We start from the raw sequence: 21,113 nt of genomic DNA on the forward strand, positions 1-21,113 counted from the left end.
GTCACAAATTGAAGTTAGTTCTTGCTTCTCCTTGAAGGTTTCAGGGGCAGCCTATAGATCCCTAACACTGGGGTACTGCTTCTTTTCTTGGAGACCATCACTAGTGATAATGGGAGATAGAAGGCAGTTTAGTACCTAATTGAGATTTTTTCCCACTTCCACTACAATCACATTTTAAGAATCACTAAAAAGAAGGAAACAACGAAGAGAACACAGGCATCTTTCAGAAGGAAGCATTTTATGTTATGAACAAGTCCTCTCAGATGTATCAGTCTGTAGAACACTTTCCTTTATAATATGGAAAAATGGTACCAACTTAAATGTCCACCCACAGGGGACAGTGACCCTTCCACTCACTGGAATATTGGAACACCACTGAAATTGGATGATTGCAGAGGTTAACATAATGACATGAATAAATGCTCAAACTGCAATAATGAAAATATATATACCTGTTTATGTGTGTGTTTATATAGATAGATCAAAGTTATATGAACAAGACAAACCTTTTTGTTTCCATAGAATGCTGAGTTTACCTCATCATTGCATTTATCACTCTGAATGGTAGTTTTTGCTTTATGTATCACGTTTCTCCCACTAAAGAGCATTTGCTGAGCCTTTGCTAAGCCCAACACACTGTAATATGTATGACTGGTAGAGTGAGGGTGTTGGAAGTAGAATTAAAATGACTCCTGAGACCTTAGTAACTAGCTGTTGCCTTAAGGAGCTGACAATTTGACTAAAATCCCATACTGTCTGCCTCCTCCCATATCCCCCACCCGCCCCCAAAAACCACCACCACACACAGATAGCGTGCGATTTCCCTGGAGAGGCAGATTTTGCCACCTCCCTGTTTATTCCCCTTTGATTCCATTCTAAGAATTTCTTTAGAGTGTAACCACTACGCATGCAAAATTAACTAGATCTGGGGAACAGATTTTCTGAAATCACTGAGGACCAAGCGTGGTTCTTTTCCTTTCTTTCTTCTTCTTTTTTTTTTTAATCATGAAAAAAATGTCACATCTGCTGTCATTGCAACCAAAAAGAGCTGAGGACAGCATCTTGAGCTCTCAAATACTGCAGGAAAAGTTGAATTACTTGCAACATGGCCCCCTCTTCTATTAACTCTGTCCCCAAGTTATGGGATATAGGGGAGTTTCTCCCTCTCAGCTCTCAGAATGACTCATTTCTGAGAAGAGAAGACCTTGACCATCTTCCCTACAAAAGGCTTCAACAAAGCCCCAGCCAGGAAAAGGGGGCTGAGGGGGCAGAGACCCACTCCTGATGCTGTCACTTCTCTGGCTGCGTGATGTGACATAAATTAATTAACATTCCTGAGCCAGAGGTTTTTAAACACAAAATTAACTCAATAACTGTATTCACATGGAGCTGCTGTGAATATCAATAAAATAACACATATGAAGCACCCAGCCATGGAGGTGCAGTGCAGCAGAATATAGTACAGTGGTTAAGAACCTAGACTCAGGGGCCACACTGTTAGGCCATGTCCTGGTCCTACCACTTCTTACTAGTCATATAGCTGGTTGCCCAGGCAAGTTACTTAACTTCTCTTAGGCCTCAGTTTCCTCATTTATAACATAGTGATGATGACAACAGCAATGACAACAGTACCCCCATCCATATAGCATCATTTAAGTGCTATATGGATGAAATGTTACATAAGGTAATACACGTAAGGCATGCACAACAGTGCCTGGCACAGAGCGACAATCAGCAACTGTGAACTGTTGCTGTTGTTATTATTATCTTTCCTTTCCCTTAGAATCTATACTCATAAAAATCCTCTCTAGAGATTCTACTCTGTGCAAAAAAGAGTTAAAATAGCTATTCCGAAACTGCTATCCTTAAAAAGGCTTACTGGTTGACATCTGGGAACTTAGATTTTGGGAAAGTTCTTGCCATTTCCTACTAAGAATGGCTCACTGTGCCTAAACTGTATAAACAACATCATTTATGCTGAACACCTGTTTTTCTTCTGGGAGTCTGGAATTGTGGTATGTGCCAGGTTGAGAGTGTCTATGTGAACAGCCCCCAATAAAAACCCTGGACCCTGAGTCTCTAATGGGCTTCTCTGGTAGACAACATTTCACACCTGCTGTCATAATTTGTTGCTGGAAGAATTAGGCATGTTCTATATGACTCTGCTGGGAGAAGACTCTTGGAAGCTTATGCCCAGTTTCCTCTGGGCTTTGTCCCATGCTCCTTTCCTTTGCTAATTTTTCTTTGTATCCTTTCGCTGTGATCAATCATAGTCATGAGTACAACTATGCTGAGTCCCATGAGCCCTCCTAGTGAATCACTGACCCTGGGAGTTGTCTTGGGGACTCCCAACACACACTCCATAGATTGTAAAGTATATTCACATATACTATGTCATTTGTGACTCAATCCATTCCTACAAAGAAGGTACAATGGATATAGTGCTATCCCCTTTTTACAGAAGAGGGATATATCTAACGAGGCCCACTGACTAACCCCAGGATACACGGCTTAGTGGCAGCAACCTCAGGCTGGACATTGGGTCTCCTGATCCGGAGTCCTAGTTAAATGCTCTTTACCTTGTCCACCCCCCACCACTCAATCTGGGAGGTGGTGGAGGTGGTGACAAGGTTGCAATGATGATAACCACAATGGCAACCACTACTTGTGCCCATATAGGGGGCCTGGCACTTTGTGTTCATTGTCTTATTTGACATCATAAACAAACCTAAAGGTAAAATTAGCATCCCTGTTTTATAGATGAAGGAAGGAGCCTCAAGAAGTTAAGGGACATGGCCCAGGTCACATGTACACATGTAGTAGAGACTGAATGTAGAATACAGTCTGTCTGACTCCAGAGTCCACATCCTTGACCATTTCATTTATCAGTCTGAATTTTCCGGCCTGTCACCCTCTGGCCATGCTCATGATTTAGCAGTAACAGGAACTTTTAATTTTCCCTTCAGAGCTGACCACCTCTTCCCCTCCAAACCCCTGAAGTTCCCTTCCTACTCCGTTCCTGTCCCAGGATTTCTTATCCTAAAAGTCCTTGAACCTCTGATTTGGCTCCAGGCTCCTTCCGGATGTAAAGTGTGGGGAATGGAGATAGAAAAGCCATCAGGAAAGCTGGCAGGTGATAGTGAAGAAGGCCAACTCTAGGGTCAGACTGCCTGGGTTTGCAACTTTATAACTGGAACTTTCTAAGCTTAAACAAGTTACTTAACCTCTCTGGGCTTCAAGTTTTCTTAACTGTAAAATTGGCATAATAATAGCACCAGCTACCTCAAAGACTTGTGGTGAGGATTAAACGAAATAATATATGTAAAAGATTATAACACCAGCCTGGCAATAGTGAGTGCTCAATAAATGTTAGCTACTATTACTATTATAATTGTTATTCTGAAAAATGTGCTGGGCTTTGAGTCAGGGGATCTGGGTTCCAACTGTGCCACTTAGTAGCTATGTTGTGGGCTGTGTACAAAGACATCTAAAACACCTCTCTATCCTCAGGACCCAGGACAGCGCTGGCACAAAGTAGATCCTCAACACAGGTCTGTGGAAATGTTTCGAATGACCTTTGAAAGCCCTACTTCCCTCTAGCCTCAGCATCCCCATGTGTAAGGGGAGAGGGGTATCGACTGTTCCTGAAGGTCCCCACCAGGTCAGACATTCATTCTACAGCACTCCATTGTATTCCCAAGAGTTCTTGAGGGGAGGTTTCCCACTCCTGCCTTCAGCAATAGCTGTCCCTGAGGAAGGGGTCTAGCAACATGCTCTTTCCATGAGTTCTATTTATCTCAGATAATCTGCCCCTCTAGGATTACACTCATCAGATTTGTCAGGTCCCTAAAAACAAGCAGCTGACACATTTCAGTAGCTTCTGGCTCCTTTGGATATTAATGGATCCTCATGTCTGGGAAAAATGCTACAGTGCCCCATCCACCTAATTTAAAAAGCAATAAGCTGTTTTTAATTTGCTTTATGTGCTAATTCATCACAGCAACTTTTATAAAATGCCATTAAGACTCACACTTTCCACCCAGGGTGCTTTTAACAAGTCCATTAGACAAGTAGAATTAGATATGAATAACGCGACGGCTCTCCCACCCCTCCTGCCCCTCCAGCATTTCAACGTGTGGTGGCCCCTTACCAACTGGGGAAGTCTAGTAAGGAAAGAGTGAAACAGCTGCTCATCCTCGTGGCTGTGCAACATGGCTGTGACATACCTGAGTACCTGACTGAAAATGTGCTCCTTAAGTGCCCCACAGTGTGCTAAAGACTTTATATTCATTGTCTCACTCAATTTACCAGGTAGGCAAGACAGCATATGGGTTATATGCCAAGCTTCAGAGAGAGAAGAGATCTTGGGTTAAGTCCCAACTCTACCATCCTTAGTAGTGAATTTTGGGTATGTTACTGCACTTCTTAGATGATCTCTTAACCACAGATGACCATTTCCTCATCTATGAAATGTAGATAGTGATGAGATGGCTATGGAGATACAAGAAGGAGATGATGCATGTAAAGTGCCCAACACTAACATGGAATGAATTCCACTTTGTTATTATTTCTGATGACAATCCTGTCATGTAAGCACTTTTGATCTCATAAAGGAAATGAGACTCAAAGAGCTGAAATTAAAAAAGCTAGTAAGTGGTAGAACCAGGATTCAAACATAGATGGATGTGTCTAAATCAAAAGCCCATGCTCCTGACTGTAGAATTCAGCTTGAAATTCCTGATAAGGAATGTTGTACTTAGACTTCATCCCCAAGGATTTCATGATTTGATGATCACATTTATAACGATACCATGGACTAGACTTCAGGGGAAAGGCATGAGTAGTTTATTGAGTGCACTTTCAGTTGTCACAACTGCCCTGCAGTGCTTATATTAGCCTTATACTGCAGATGAGAAAATACAGACTTGGATAATTTAAAAAAACATGTCCAGTGTCACATCAGCTATCAAGCGGTGGGGCAGGACTCAACTCAAAACCTGCCTGCCTTCGAGACCTGTGAACTTCCTGCTAAACCAACCCATGTATTGTTTTTGCAAGCAATCCTCTCCAACCAAAAACACCCACATTCTCTATTGGGCTTAGAGTGCAGTAATATTTAATAATCATGGACTCTATCATTATGGGTGTTTTCCGTGTTGGTCAGAGGACCGATTTTGGCTGAACCACTTTAAGGCTGGTGTAACAGAATGACAAGGGTGGAGACAACTCCCAGGGACAGTGCCATAACGAACAGGAAAAATTACTTGACATGTCTCATGGTTATTAAGAATATGGTAGGAAGAATAATCCCCCAAACCCTGCTCCCCAAAGATGTCCACACCTTAATACCCAGAACCTGTGAATATGTTACTTTATATGGCAAAAGGGATTTGCAGATGTGATTAAGGTTAAGGGTTTTGAGATGTGGAGATTACCCTGGATTACCTGGGTGGGGCCAATCTAATCACATGAGTCCTTAAATGTGGAGGAAAAGGCAGAAGAATAGGTCAGAGAGATGCGACATGAGAAGGACTCGAGTGTCATTGCTGAATTTGGAGACGGAGGAAGGCAATTTGTTACAGCAGCAATAGAAAATTAATAACAGAGGGCAAGAAACAGCATAACTTAATAGAGGGCAGGTAGAAGGCAGAGGACACCAGTTTGATGATTCTGTCAAAGATTCTTTGGAATAAAAACAACTACTCAACAACAACAACAACATACTGAGTGCCTGTTATTTGCCAGGCCATGTGCAAAGTACCTTTCTTTTAAATAATTTCATCTTATTGAATCCCTATAAATAGCTTGAGATATAAATGTGATTACTTCTACTTTGTAGATAAAAAACTTAGGGCTTTAATATCTTACATGTTACTTCATCCAATTCTCACAAAAGCCTATGAGATAAATATTATTGCCCCTATTTTGAGATAAGGAAACTGAGGCACAAAAGAAGCAGCCATTTCCTTCTCTTAAGTTGCAAAGCAGTCTGCTTGCACGTGTCTTGGGAAGACTACAATGTGCAGTCTTGAATGGGAATGTGAATCACCTCTTCTGAAGGCCAGGAGCGTCCAGGTCCAGCCTCTGCAGTCTTTGCAAATGCATTTATCAATGAACAAATGAACCAGCAAGTTACTCTCTCCTGTTCTGTGAACTTGTTTGTGCCGGAGAAGCCTTTGTTTCCATGACACTTTAAGAGCCAAGAAGCAGAGTGCTTCGACTCGATTTCCTTAGTCTCCTGAAAATTGAGGCCTCTGCTTGATTAGAGGAGACCTGGTTCTCACCTTTCTATGCAGAAGGAGAAAGAACAAAAGCAGCAGGAGATAAAGTCTGCCCGCTGCTCCATCCCACTGGTGCCTGACTTGGATGGGTACGTTCCAGGGTTAAGGTAAGTGGCTGAGGACAGTGCAAAATGCATAGACATTGGAGAGAAGAGACACATTCAAGTGAGTCCACCTCTTCCTAGCTGAGTGTCATTGAGAAAATCAGTGGGCTAATCTGAGCCTTAGTTTATCTATAAAATGGGCTTAATCATTCCTAAATCTCAGCAAATTGCAGAGACTCAATGAGATGACATAGGAAAAACAGCACAATAATTGCCAACTAATAATTTCCTTTACTTCACCCCTTCTGTACTCTAGAGATGAGTGAAAGTTATTTCTAGAAGTGTTGGAGGGAGAATGTAATATGGCGTCTTTTAAATATGATATAAAAATACATATATAGTAAATTTTCTCAAAACATTTTCCCACCAGGGGGACGTGGGAAAGGATGCTGGACTGGGAGCAGAGAGATCTGAACTTCAGATGTTCTTATTTTAAAAATCATCAATTTCCAATAGCTTTCTCTTATGAAAAGCATTCATTCACCCACACATGAATTTGATAAATAAGTGTTTCGAAAACAGAGAAGGCAATCTGAAAGTTGCAACATTCCTGTCTCCCAAGTCAGAACACATCATCTCAGGGTAGAGGGAAACGCAGCTCTGTACCGATTACTTCTCACATCTCCTCGAGGAGCCATAACATACACACCCAGAGGACGAGTCATGTCCAGATGACTGAGATCTACTGAGACCACTTATTTTCCTATTCATTTCAATAATGAATTGGCCCTAGTGAAAAGAGTGGCTAAAGCCACCAGCAAATTAGTTTGAGCGGATGGGAACACATTAGGCTCTGTCAATCCTCGTTAAGAAGACATTGACCAAGATGTCATTGTTTATTGAGTGACTACTGAGCACACAGTAGGCCTTACAACATGTGACACTGTTCTAGGTATTTATTATCTGTGATTCAAAAGATACCCCTTAGGGCCAGCCCTGTGGCTTAGTGGTTAAGTACACGCGCTTCTCCGGCCATGCTGAGGCCGCAGCCCACATACAGCAACTAGAAGGATGTGCAGCTATGACGTACAACTATCTACTGGGGCTTTGGGGGGAAAAAAATGAATAAATAAAAAAAAATTAAAAAAAACACAAAAACAAAAGATACCCCTTAAAATGCAGGCATTGCTCCTATTTTATAGACGGGTAAATGCAGAACATGCAATGGACTGTGGTATCTCACACGTTATGGCATTTAATCATTAATAACCTTATAAGGCAGGCTTTTACTCTTTAAAGATAGTCTGCTCATCACACCAGACTGTTTCCTTCTATGTTAGGAGAGTGTTGGGAAAATGTCAATTTCTACTGTACCCAAGGAGTCAGGCAGTCACTGTCACGACTGAAGATGGAACTAATTGGGAACCAACTGGAGGTCCTCACAGCCTAGGCCTCTCTGCAGCTGTGGTGTTTTGATTATAATTAGAGAAGAAGCATCACTTCCAGGGGCAACAATCTCTCAGTCTCTCCCAAGTCTCCAGCGCTCCCGATTCCCTGAGGGACATGGTGTTCTGGAGCAGACTTCACATGTCCCGAGGCCTGCGTGTTGATCATTTCAGACAACTCATCATCAGAGTCTCCAGGGACGGGGCCCACTCCAGCCTGCCTTCTCTCTCAGGGTGTCCCAGCAATCTGTCAGGTTGGTTTACACTGCAGTGCTGACTGGCAGGCCACCCATCTGAGGGAAGCAGAGGCAAATCTGAACCCACCCAAAGGCAGGGCTCGACAGACCAGGGCAAATGGCACTTCAGCTTTCAGGGTTGAGTGAGGCTGTAAAGATTAATCATCTTAAAATCATTGTCTTTTCCCCCAAATGCCACTCGCCAGCTATTCAGAAAATGAAACATGGGAAGAGGAACACGGCTAGGATGAATAGCCCATCTTTTATCACAGTTCCAAAAGCTCTTATGTTCTGGCCTTGTTTATCAGGCAATCAAGATATATTAATCAAGATATTTCAGAAAGGCTGACACAGCCCGACTGCAGCCTTTTATTTCTGATCTGAGCTAAAAATGTAGATCAAGTGTTGGTAGTTACTTTTTAGGGGCTGACTGCCACAAATTAGTAAGCTTGTAGTGGAGAAAAAGAAATATCCCATAGGGAATTTCATTATTGTTGATACACAATTATCATTTAAAATTTATATAGAAGACTCATGTAAAGACCATGAGACACGGACATCAGATAGTCCTGGGTTCAAATAGTGGCTCTGCCATTTAAGCAGCTGTGTGATTTTCATCTCTGTACCTGGGTCTCTGAAGGCGCAAAATGAGGGGCAAGAATTTCTGTCCAACAGAGTCCTTATGAGAATGACATACATAAGAGCTTTTAGAAGCCAGCAGGTGCTCAGTATTTGTTAATTGAGTCTAAAATCTAAATTTCTCCCCTGTAAATTCCATCCCTTTTTTCTAGTTTTGCTTACTGGAGCATAAACAGAGCAAGCCTACCTCTGCTTTCCAATAACACTTTCTTTTAAGTATTTACTCCCAGATCTACTAGCTGAGAGGTGGTAGCACACTTGCCCACCTGACTCGACTGAGCGGGAGCGGTCTTCAGGCGTTCCCCTTTTGGAAACCTCCTCTGTAATAATAGTAATATCACCTGCTGGGGACTCAGTTGCCTTCCTTCAGCCTTTCTCCCTTCCTACCTCTCCTTGAAAGCGTGCACGTGAGCTGGGTCCTGGAACACCCTCCCTTTCTCTCTCAGACACACTCTACCACAACTCACACAGTGCAGATGAAATTTTTTGGCAAAGAATTTTTCTTAATGGTGTTTAAAAAGTTGAAGCATTTGCTGGCCTGGGTTCGTGGGTTCAGATCCCAGGCGCGGACCTACGCCACTCATCAGCCATGCTGTGGCGGCAACCCACCTACAACATAGAGGAAGACTGGCACAGCTCGGGGCAAATCTTTCTCGGGGGAAAAAAAGAGGGAGATTGGCAACAGATGTTAGCTCAGGGCGAATCTTCCTCAGGAAAAAAAAGAAGTCAAAGCATTGACTGGATATAAAGAAATAAGGATAACATTAATCAGAAAATTTCAATCCATTCTTGAAACTCATGACTTCCTCTGAGAACCCTTCCTGAGCCTATCCAGAGAGGGCTATCCCTTCCCTTCTCTATGCCAGCTTGCTACCTTCTCCACGGTCTTATTCTTGCGCTTAGCAGGCTACATTTTAGTTGATTTGCCTGTGAGTCTACTTTCCCTTCTAGAATGTTCAGCTTTTAAGGATTAAGATACGGTCTCATTCATCTCTGTATTTCTTGCACAGAGCACAGAGGAAGAAGTGCTCACGACACGAGGCTAAATTGAACTGAACTGAATTCAGAACCCAAGCTGTGTGACCTTGGGAACATTACTTCATCTCTTCGAGTCCCTGGTGGTTGCCTCATCTGTAAAATGGGATTAAAATACTATACTTTATAAATTTTAAGATGCATTCTTTTTTCATTCTCTAAACTTAGGATGTATCTTACCATCAATGCCATCTTGTAACTTAATTCACAGTGTTTTTCCTTTCTTGGTGACACATAGAGTGCATCTTACAACCAACGACAACCTAGAGTCACTGAAACATGGTAGGAATCATCTCACAGGTTGCTGTGAGGATTAATGAATTATGCATGAAAAGCCCTCAGATCAGTACGTATACATATAATATATGTATGTATATAATACAATATATATATATATGTACACAGTTGGCCTTTCATATCTGCAGGTTCTGCATCTGCAGATTCAACCAGCAATGGATCAAAAGGCCTACAATGGTTGTGTCTATACTGAACATGTACAGATTTTTTTCCCTGTCATTATGCCCTAAACAATACAGTATAACAACTATTCATCTAGCATTTACATTGATTAGGTATAATAAGTAATCTAGAGATGATTAAAATATACAGGAGGATATATGCAGGTTATATGCAAATACTACACCATTTTATATAACGGATTTGTGCATCTGCAGATTTTGGTATCTGCGGGGGTTCTAGAACCAATTCCCCATGGACACTGGAAGATGACTGTATATTATATATATATATATATATAATATACATATAATACATATATGCTGCTCTTGTGTTGTTGTATATTGTGGGTCATATAGGATCGCCCCATCTTTCTCTCTTCTTCCTGTACACGTTTTTTTTTTTTTCCAAACCCCTGTAGTACTCGCTGCCCAGTGACTGTTCAAAAAGTGCTGACATGTCAAATGCTGTGCTGTAGCCTGACTTGCCCAGGAAGAGTTCTGTTCAGCAGTTCTGCTTAACTGAATGAAATGTCTATAGGAAATGTCCCAGGTTTTGCTAGTAGTTCAGGAATTTAGGGACAGAAAAAGAAAATAACAATATCCAGAATAGTAGTGTTTCTGGTTTCTGTGAATATAATTAGTATTTTATTCCAACAGTGCAATCTTTTAACTTTAGCACTGAAGTTTTCAAGCTGGGGCATTTTCCATGCACCTGGCATAAGTCATCCACTCATTTATTCATTAATCTATTGAACACCTGCTATATGCCAGGCAACAGGATAATGGAAAGTGTCAGCAAGACCTGGGAGACTTTGAAGTTCTGCCATTTACTTGCTCTGTGGCTGTAGGCAAGGTCCTTAAATTCTGTTTCTTATTGTGTAAATTAAAGACTAATTCCTGCCTGGTATGGGCTGAATGTTCACCACCCCACAAAATTCATATGTTGAAAACTTACTATCCAATGTGGGGCCTTTAGGAGGTAATTAGAATTAGATGTGGTCGTGAGGGTGGCTTAGTGCCCTTCAGAGTCACGAGAGAGCTTGCTTTTTCTTTCTCTCTCTGCCATGTGAGGATACAATGAAAAGTTGGCAGTCTGCAACCTGCAACCCTCACCAGAATCCGACCGTGCTGGCACCCTCATCGCAGACTTCCAGCCTCCAGAATTGTGAGAAACAAATTTCTGATGTTTATAAGCCACCCAGCCTATGGTTCTTTGTTGTAGCAGCTTGAACTAAGACACTGCCTAACATGCATTGTTGGGATGAAATGAGGAAATACATGTAAAACTCCAATAGCATGGTGCCTGGTGCATAGACACATGGAAAACTGCAAGAATAATACATATAGGCAGAGAAAACTATTTTACAACTCAACTTTCATGGGGTACAGGAATGATTTAGTCCCAATTCACATTTATATTAATGTTGCTCTATATATTTAACATTTATCTGGCTCTTACTAAGTGCCAGGCCTGGGGCTAGTTGTTCTATTGGCACTAAATGCTAGAGGGGCTTGGAGTAGAGAGGTTTCACGTGGGCTGGAATGACTGGGCAATGGGCCTTGCTCTCCCCGGTGTTGTTCTCATTCCAGTTGGTAAAGCAATCAGATAGCCCCGTGGAACTACTCCAAAATAGACAATTACATAACTTTTAGGTACCTGAAACCATGCATTCATTCTTTCAGTCATAGTTAATGAATGCCCATTATGTGCCATGCATTATGCTAGGTATTGGGGTTATAGGGCTGAGCAAGAAAAACAAGGCCATTTTTGGAATTTAGAGGGAAGACAGATGTAGAAGAAATAATGTTCAGTATGACACATCTTAAAAAGCAGATGGGCAAATAACCCACAGAGTAAACAGTGGAGAGAAACAGAACCTACTCTGAGGAGAATGGGTTGGGGAGGCTTCCAGGAGGAGGTGCCATCTAATCTAAGACCTGCAGGATGAGCGGATGTAGGCAGAGGGAGTACACATGCAGAGGCCTGAAGGAGGAAATAGCAGGCAGTGAACCTGAAGGAAGGCCAATGCCCTGGACAGCCCAAGATGAGATCAGGGAATGAAGGAGAGGCCAGGTCCTTCAGGTTTTGTGAAGCACGCTTTCTCCTCCCCATGACAATGGGAGGCCATCAGAGGATTTTAAACAGGATAGTGAGATGATCAGATTTGCATTGAAAACATCTTTCTGGATGTAAAATGGAAAGTGGATTGGACAGCAGTGGATTGGGCAAGAGCCGATGCCAAGACCCCAGGTGGTGGGCTGAGGTAGTAATCCAAATGATGATGGCTTGACCACGGTGGTGGCAGTGAGATAGACAGAGGTTCCAGATATTTACTTTGGCCAGTGTCTGTCTGTCTGTCCATCTCCCTCACTATAATCTAAGTGCAATGCTTTCAAAGTTTTATTACCAGAACAAACCATTTTTTTCTTTAAAAGGAAGCTTCTAGAAAGACGACAATTAACCCTCTGATTGAAAACAGGGAGGGAAAACAGAACTTCTGATCTCTCTTCAACTCCAACTGCACAGCAGCCCAAAGCCCCTGAAAAGAACCCCAAGGCTCCTTAAATCGGAGCATGAAAATCTTCAATCTAGTACATTAGTTCCCAAGCACTTTAAAATGAAGAAGGCTCTCTCTTCTTTTATTGATGTCAGGACACCCCCAAACCCACCTCTAATTCCAGCAGGTGTCCATTTGCTTTCAAAAGGAAAGCCGGTCGGAAATTCTCCTTGGAGCATTTTGGGAGAATTTAGCAAGGCCTTCTTGAGACGACTAGAGATAAACCAGGGTGTTCCAAACTCTAATTACAGGAACTCTGCAGGGTGGAATTGTGATTAGTTCTGAAAAAGGAAGCAGCATCACTCAACAGAACTCACTTCAGCAGATATTTATTACATGTTTCTTGAGGAGAAGACTCCTTTCAGTTCTCAGATGTTGCTTATATGGACAAGCAGAAGATAGTTCCTTAGAACACATTCATAGAGGACAAGAGAAAGGTCCCAGGAGGAAATTGATGGCACATCCAGTGAAGTGTGTGTATGGACCGAGAGCAATTTGATAGGCAGAGAAACATTTCTTCTAATGAGAGGAGAAAGGAATGAGAAATTGCTGCTTGACACCATTTTTGCATGTTAGTGATGGTGCTCAGGGCAAGCTACCCCAGGAGGCACCACTCTGGTATGCGGATTATTTCGAGCTGAAGACAATAAGGACTCAGAGAACTCAGGAAGAATATTTGAGTTTCCCCTCCCAAATTGCCTAAAGAATTTAAAACAAAAGATCTGTTTCAGGAAGGAGTTATTATCATGATGGTTGTAAAGATAATGTAGGATAGAGGTTATAATACGAAAGGCACCAAGCCTCTTTTATCAAAAACTCTGTCTCTCCCTGACCACATTATCTATAGATGACCCAGAAAAGAATTGTCTTCCTGGCCTCTGAAGTCCCAGACCACTACCCACCCCCAACACGTTCCTCGCCTTTAGCTGCAATACTTAAGCAAGCAGCTTAGACAGAGGGACGAGTTGCTCATTTCTGAGTTTCTCCCATGTATACATGTTATTAAACTTGGTATTATTTTCTCCTGCTAACCTGTCTTGTTAATTATTTGGCCAGCCATAAGAACCTTAAGGAAAAGGGCAGAGGGAGATTCTCTCTCTTCCCTCGACATTAGCTAAGGCTGGGCTTTGATAAAGAAGCAAATGGGAAACCAAACTGAAGTTGGCTGATCAGGTCTGAGAGAAGTGTGTAAACTGGGCAGGAAAGCGTGAGAGGAACTGGCCATGATAGTTAGTCCCAGAACAGTGGGCATGCAGGAGAAGGTAAGCTGGGATGATGCTGGGGAAGATGTCTGGACAAGGAACCAAAGGTGAGAACCATGCAGGCCACCAGACTGACCCCTGGATAGTGGCCCTTTGATCTGGCAAGATCCACAGTTCTAATCATCAGCCCATAATGTGAAGCCATGACTGCCCTTTCCCCTCCCACTGTCCCATTTTCTGTGGCTATAACATTGTCTGGGGACCACCTTGCAACTGGCCCCCTGTCGTTTACCTGATCTCCATCTGCTCTCTCTTCTCACCTGGGTCCCGTTATTTATTAATTGCTTCTTAAATGCCCACAATACTGTGCTTAGTGGTGAAGATAAAAGATGAGTAAGATGCCACCTCTGCTCTCACACAGTGTATGAGTCTAGTAGGTGAGAAAATACTCTAAGCAAATCAATTGTATTTAGTTTATTAATTGTAACAATAGAAGCAGTACAATCTGTAGGGAAAACTAAGGGGCTGCCCACTCTGAACGATGAGTGTGACAATCTCCCACAGCCACCCACTCCTATTGGACTGGCCAGATCTCATGCTCGGCCAGATCCCAAGCTGCTTCTGGTAGTGCCAGGGTAACCCCAGCCAAAGAGCAAAAGGAAAGGTTTTGTAACCCAATCTCTGGGTGATAACTTTTAAAGCTGGAATTTCATCTGTGTTTAGGAACTTCCTATCACCTCTGATTTTAGCAGGGATATTTGATACAAGCTTCAAAGAAATATTAATCCTCTAGGCCCTGCATCATGGCCATACATTTGGCTGGTGTGCTTCTTGTCTTGAATTAAAGGTTAGAAATGATAAACGAAACCTGCAAACAGGCTTATGTTGCTCATAGGTATTTCATCATTGAGTTTGAGGAATAACAGCAACTGACAGTGGAATAATTAGATAAGGTGAACGCTTGATTCTCATCAAATTCACCAAAAGAAAGCAGGTATTGGATTTTGAAGAAATGCCCCGCAGACTGGTACTTTGGGGTAGTGGGGAACAAGATTTCCTGTTTTACAGATGGGTGAGCATCCTAAGGGAACTGACTTGTTGTGATTTAATCAGGGTAGACTGTTTGGCAAAGAAGAAGCTCATTGCCTAGGACAGGTTTAGATCAATTCTGGCAGGAAGGAAAATCCACAAGGGGCCATTTTCAATTTCATTTAATCAGTTAGAGAAGATGGAGTTACCGACATCGAGCAGGGGAGGATATGGAATCTATAAAATAGGGAAAGAAATATGTATTTCAGTAAAGTAATTTTTAGATAATCCACAGAGATGTGGGCTTTTTTAATCTCATGGTAAACTCACAAAGTTCATGATTTCTCTAAATTGACTCTAGTGGTAGTCCCTTACTTAGTCCAAAGTCTCCCACTGGGATTTATTCTATTTCTTTGCTGTTTCTCTCTCTCTCTCTCTCTCTCTCAAGTTTTGTTGTTTTCAAAACCTGATATATTTAATAAATAACTCTTTTGATGGCTTTAAATAATTTCCAGTAATGTTGTTTTGGTAAAACTGTTAGTAGGTTTTTAAAGAAATTTTATTTTATTGTTGTCTTCTGTCAGTCTTTTTTGACATATGACATGAAAATGCCCGTTATATACATATTTTTCCAGGTAAAGGTGCCTTAGTCTGTCTATTATCTGATAGCATGGAGTTCAAGAGGAGGAGGAAATGAGAAAGGAAACTAACAGTTATTGAGCACCTGCCATCGGTTAGCAATTAGAGTAGGCACTTTACATATGTTAGCATTGAATAATAAGAGCATTGTAAATTTGTTATTAATCTTGCTCTTTTTTTTTTTCCACTGAGGAAGATTCACCCTGAGCTAACATCTGTTGCCAAACTTCCTCTATTTTGTATGTGAGCCGCCGTCACAGCATGGCCACTGACAGATGAGTGGTGTAGGTCCATGCCCGGGAACTGAACCCGGGCCGTTGAAGCGGAGCACGCTGAACTTAATCACTAGGCCATTGGGGCTGGCCCTCTTCATTTTACAAGTTAAAAAAAATGAAGTTCATAGATGTTAAGTCATTTGACCATGGTTACCTAGTAGATAAATGGCAGAGTTAGGAATTGAACCTGGATCTATCTGTCTCTCGTGTCTAGACTCTCCACTGTATTTCTGCCTCTATAGGGCATCTTTTCCCCCAGAGAGGAGGATCACATCCTAAGCTCTCAGGAGATGATTGATTACTTAAAGAATCTACTGTCATATTTACATCCATTTGTTCAGCATACATGAGTTAACCACCTACTACATGCAAAAAACCAGTGCTGAATGCTGTGTGTGTGTGTGTGTGTGTGTGTGTGTAAAACCTGGCTCCCTCTATCAACGAGATTCTAGTCTAGTGTGGGAAATAGTCATGTGCACAAATAATTACAGGACAAGGCATAATGTAAAGGGTGTATAAAAAAAAGACGAACAACATGCTACTGAATAATTGAAGAAAGATTAACATTAATTCCAATTACCAGACAAGACTTCACAGGAAAGGTGGCAGTGGGGCAAACCTTGAGGAATGCATATGACTTGGCCAAAAAAAGATGGAAATAAAAAGCATTAGAGGCTGAGGAAACAGAATGAACAAAAGCATCAAGCTACAAAAGATTGCTTTGAATTTAGAGAATTACACATTGTCCAGAACCCCTGGAGATTACTGTTTCCTTGAGAGTGTGGTGGGAAATGAGGCTGGAAAAGTAGATGGAGGACAGTGTATGGAGGAATTTGAAAGCCCTGATGAGGAGGTTAGGTGTCATTCTGTATGTAATAAGAGCCTTACTCTCATAGTCTGACTATTCCTGTTGTGTGTATGGGCAGACTTGAGAGCAATAGTAGCCAGTCATTCCTTTATGCCTGGATTCAATGAATGAACTTTGTTATAGACATGGTAAGTTAGTGGAGAAATCAAGCAGATGGTTGGAAATGAGAATTTACACTTATGAGCAAGTCAAGTCTAGAGATAGATTTAAGTTATTAGCCCAGAGTTAATCACTGAAGCCATGTTTGGCCCTCTACCCTTCTCTCTCAAATTAATAGAACTCCAAGTTTTAGCGAAGTACATTGCCATGCAGCTTAAAGATCACACTTCTCATATTTCCTTGCATCTAGCTATATCCATGATACTACAATCTCACACAGGAAATGTGAGCAGTAGTAGTATATGGTACTTCTGGAAAGTCTGCTTAAAAGGAAAAGGTCATATTTTTCCTCTGCTCTTCTTGCTTTTAGCAAAGCACATGTGAGGCCTGCTGCTCTAGCAGCCACATTGGACATTGAGGACAAGGACCTCATCCTAGGAATGGCAGACCAGTGTGCTGGAAGGAGCCTGGAGGTTCTTGACAAATTTGTGGACTACCATACTAGTCCTGAACAGCCTACCATGATGCTTCATATATGCATGAGATGGAAAGCAACTTTTCGTTGAAGTCAGTGTTATTTTGGGCTTTTTAATGTATAGCCAAACTTAATCATTTCTGATATACAATGAGATTAGAAGAAATTGGCAAATGAGAGTATAACAGGAGAGAGGAGAAGGCTAGAGACTAAACCTTTAAAAGCATCTACATTTGAAGAAGTTCAAGAACATGGGGAGTTGAGAGTCAAAGCCAGATTAAAGGTGGAAAGTTTATGTGAGTTTGTGTGTGTGGGGGGAGGTGGGTGGGAGATGATGGTGGAAGTTCTACCCAGTCTAAAATATCTGTTTATAGAAATAAAAAACAAAGGTGGAGCCACCATCAGCTACTCCACTGATGGTGGAGCCACTAAAAACTAGGGTGATTCAGGCCACTTTGAAGACAGGGGATTGGGTTATGTAAAGCCAATTTCTGCTCCTAACTTTCCAATCATTTAATTCACTCCATCTCCCCTGGGGTAGAATGATCGGGAATGGAAGGGAATGTCAAAAGTGGGAAAAAAAAAGTGTTCTACCACAAATAAAACAGGGTCTTTGATTATAGCTATACTTGAGAATAAGTTCACCTTAAATCATTATTTTGCCCTGCATTTGGCATCCTAAATGAGTGCCCCTTCTCCGTTATAGCAGAGGCTATGTGAAGTCCAAAACCCGCCTATCAGTGATTGCAAGGAGTTAGTGGGTGAAGAACTATTGCCTGTTCCCTAACTCCTGTGCTCTATCTGTGGCTCTGCATCCCATAAATTTTCAGATCCAAGCACTGGCAGCCATGTGTAAGGAGACTTCACTAAGTTCTGCAGATAAAGGGTAATTCTGGTTTTCCGCAAAGATTGTAAACCCCGTTATTTGTACTGTAGGTTAGTAGTAAGAGTTTCCTAAATGCTCAAGTCTGTTTGTTAATTATTATTTTCAAGAATAATACACAGTGCTGACAGTTGTTGACAAAGCACCTTCACATGTTATTCAGTCCTTATGGTAGCCCCACGGAATAAGCAATTTTATTCCCCTTGATTTACACTGAGACCCAGAGAAGATGATGAAGAGAAGAGAGATGATGAAGATGATAATAATATAAATAGCTATCATTTACTGAATTACTACTAAGTACAAGGCAGAGTGTCAGGAACATAATATAATTTTCTTTTTTTTAACATTCACAGCAATCCTGCAAAGTTGGATTTAGTAGTCCCATTCCATAGATAATAAAATTGAGATTCCAAGAGTTGAAGTGACTTAAAGGTCACACAGCTAATAACTGGTTGAGTAAATATTCAAATTAACGTCTTCTGGCTCCAAATCCTTGGCCCTCTCCTCTATATCATAGTGAACATGGCACTAGGGAACATTTATGGTACACTGAAACTCACCCTTACCAGCATTTTTCTTCACATAATTGTCATAGCTGACCCTGTGATGCCCCAGGGAGCTGTCATTTACCCTTATCTATTTTAAGGAATTGTTGGAAGGTGAAAATACTAGTATGTTCAGGTCTTTGAGACCCTTGAAAGAAGCCTGAGCTAGAAACACAAGGGTATAATTGGTGATCACTATTAAGGCTTTTATTTGAATAACGAGGAGAATGTTTAAAAAACAGGGCAAATGATAGAATTTAATTAGTTTATTTTTATTATTGTGCCAATAGAATTATTTTACATTGTTTCTATGCAAATGGTGCACAACTAAGTAAAATCTGTGCTTTCAGGATATTGAAAGAATAAATAACTAAGGGAAGCTAGAGAAAAGCTTGGTGAGGTTTAAGTAGGTTTTACCTTTTCTCCAAAAACTTAGGTGTTCTTCCATGTTTCTTTTTATTCTTGTTAGGAATCAAGGATAAATTAACATGGACCAAATCTGCATAGCACACTCCTGTTCTTTACCTTTCTTGTGCATCTGACTAATCACATTTCGTCTGTAGGATCCCGTTAGTAGGTGGTTCCCTCCACATGGGGAGTTGGTAGTAACTCTTCCCCCCTAATTCTTTACTACTGGGTTTAACTTTGAAACTTTTAAATTAAATTTTCTTTATCAACTCCTAATTAAATGTTTTTGATCATCCCCTAACTGAAACTGTGAAAGGTCTTTTAAATAAAATCAAAAGGAGTTTAGGATGCTCCTGACATAGTTTCTTAATAAAGAAAAGTCACTTAAGGTGTTAACATAGCTGTCAAGTGAGGATTTTGAAAATACTTGCTTCGCTGTTCCTGTTCTCTGTATTCTAAGACTTAGAGAAGAAATTCTAATACACAACCTTCTGTAAAACTTGACAAGGAGACTGGGAAGTAACAATCACAATAAGAGGTAGTTTTATTTAGCAACTACTACGCGATGGGCTCTCTGTTAAGCAGTTCATAGCCATTATTTCAATTTCTCACAAGAACCCTACAAAGGAGTAGGTTTTTATTATTATCCTTGTTTTACAGATAAGGAAATTAAAGTCTAGAGAGGTTGTCTAGCTTGAGTCACGATTCATCTGATTAAAAATGAGATCTTATCTTAGAGAGTCATTGTGAGGACTGAATGAGATAGTGTCTACCAAGTGCTTGGTATGGTGCAGCATTGCCGTTTAAATTAATACTCTTCTTATCTTGAGACTCCTTTCAATATGTCTCAAGCATTTCACTGTCTCCTTAGCATTTGGGTTCTTGAAATACTTCCGTCTGAGAGAAAACTGACTGTGACATGATTCCCTCTTTTGATTTAATTTATCAAACAGCAGATATTTGGTCTGTTGGCCTGAATTTGTCGATTGCTCATCATGGACCTGTTCCAGCATACTCTTGGAAATTGCTTGGAAATTAGTAATATAATCCTAATTATTTGTATGTTTTGGGGTTTTCTATGATAAAATCATTGGCAGATGTGTCCATGTTGGATATGGCAAACTCGAAATGTATGATTATCCTCCTGTGACAAGGTGAGGTGTTGGTTTGCAATTCTCTTTTTTTTAACTTCCACTCAATCATTTATTTTAGCAAAACGAAATTCATTAGATGAAAGTTGTAAATGTTCACAAGTGTCTTAAGAATAGGCAGGAGCAAGATAGAGTGCCCCGGAATGGGATTCAGAAGCTCTAGATCTCAACCGCCAGCTCTCTCCCTGCTCATCTGGGAGGCCTCACTCAAGCTGCTCTTCCCTCATTGCTTCTCAAGGTTGTCACTTGTAAATTGAGGACATTGTACTCCAGGACCTAAGTTCTCTTTTTTCTTTAACCTGACACGATGAACCAGAATCCCTAGGGGGAAATTCTGCAATTTGGCAGGTAATATTAGGGATAGAAAGGAAAGAAGACTGGTACCTGTGCTTCTGGAATTTACTGAGCAACCTAACCTCCACCCACTGACAAAAATCTTTCAAAAAAGTGATGTAAGTGAAAGATAATTTGCATTAGTTATTAGTGGGTTATCTACTTGTTTTGAGAGGATTGATTATCTTTCCACAGGGATTAAATAAAATAACTGCATCTCTCATAATGCCTCCCCTTCATCATCATCGTTATGCTAGCTATGCAAGACAGAAAGGTAATTGGCTACAAACACAAGAACAATTTATTTTCTTCTGAACTGACTGGGTCAAGAAAAGGGGGTTGACTAAATATCTTTTAGTCATAGTCTACAAGGAATTTCATATAAGGTTGCCATTGCACTTCATACATACTCAAATTCAAGGAATTTACATAACTGTGTTATAATTGTGCAGTTAAGTATCTGTCTCCCCCACTGGCCTGCAAGCTCCTTGAGGCCAGGGACCCATC

General features: G+C 41.1%; 1 protein-coding gene across 11 annotated transcripts in view; it reads right to left on the reverse strand.

Moving 5' to 3' along the window:
* The window catches only part of DLG2 (discs large MAGUK scaffold protein 2), a 1,864,788-nt gene that overhangs the window by 68,334 nt on the left and 1,775,341 nt on the right, over positions 1-21,113 (reverse strand). The window lies entirely within an intron of this gene.

This window comes from Ceratotherium simum, chromosome 7, assembly GCF_057802395.1.
Source record: "Ceratotherium simum simum isolate JZ-2026a chromosome 7, ASM5780239v1, whole genome shotgun sequence".
NCBI lineage: Eukaryota > Metazoa > Chordata > Mammalia > Perissodactyla > Rhinocerotidae > Ceratotherium > Ceratotherium simum.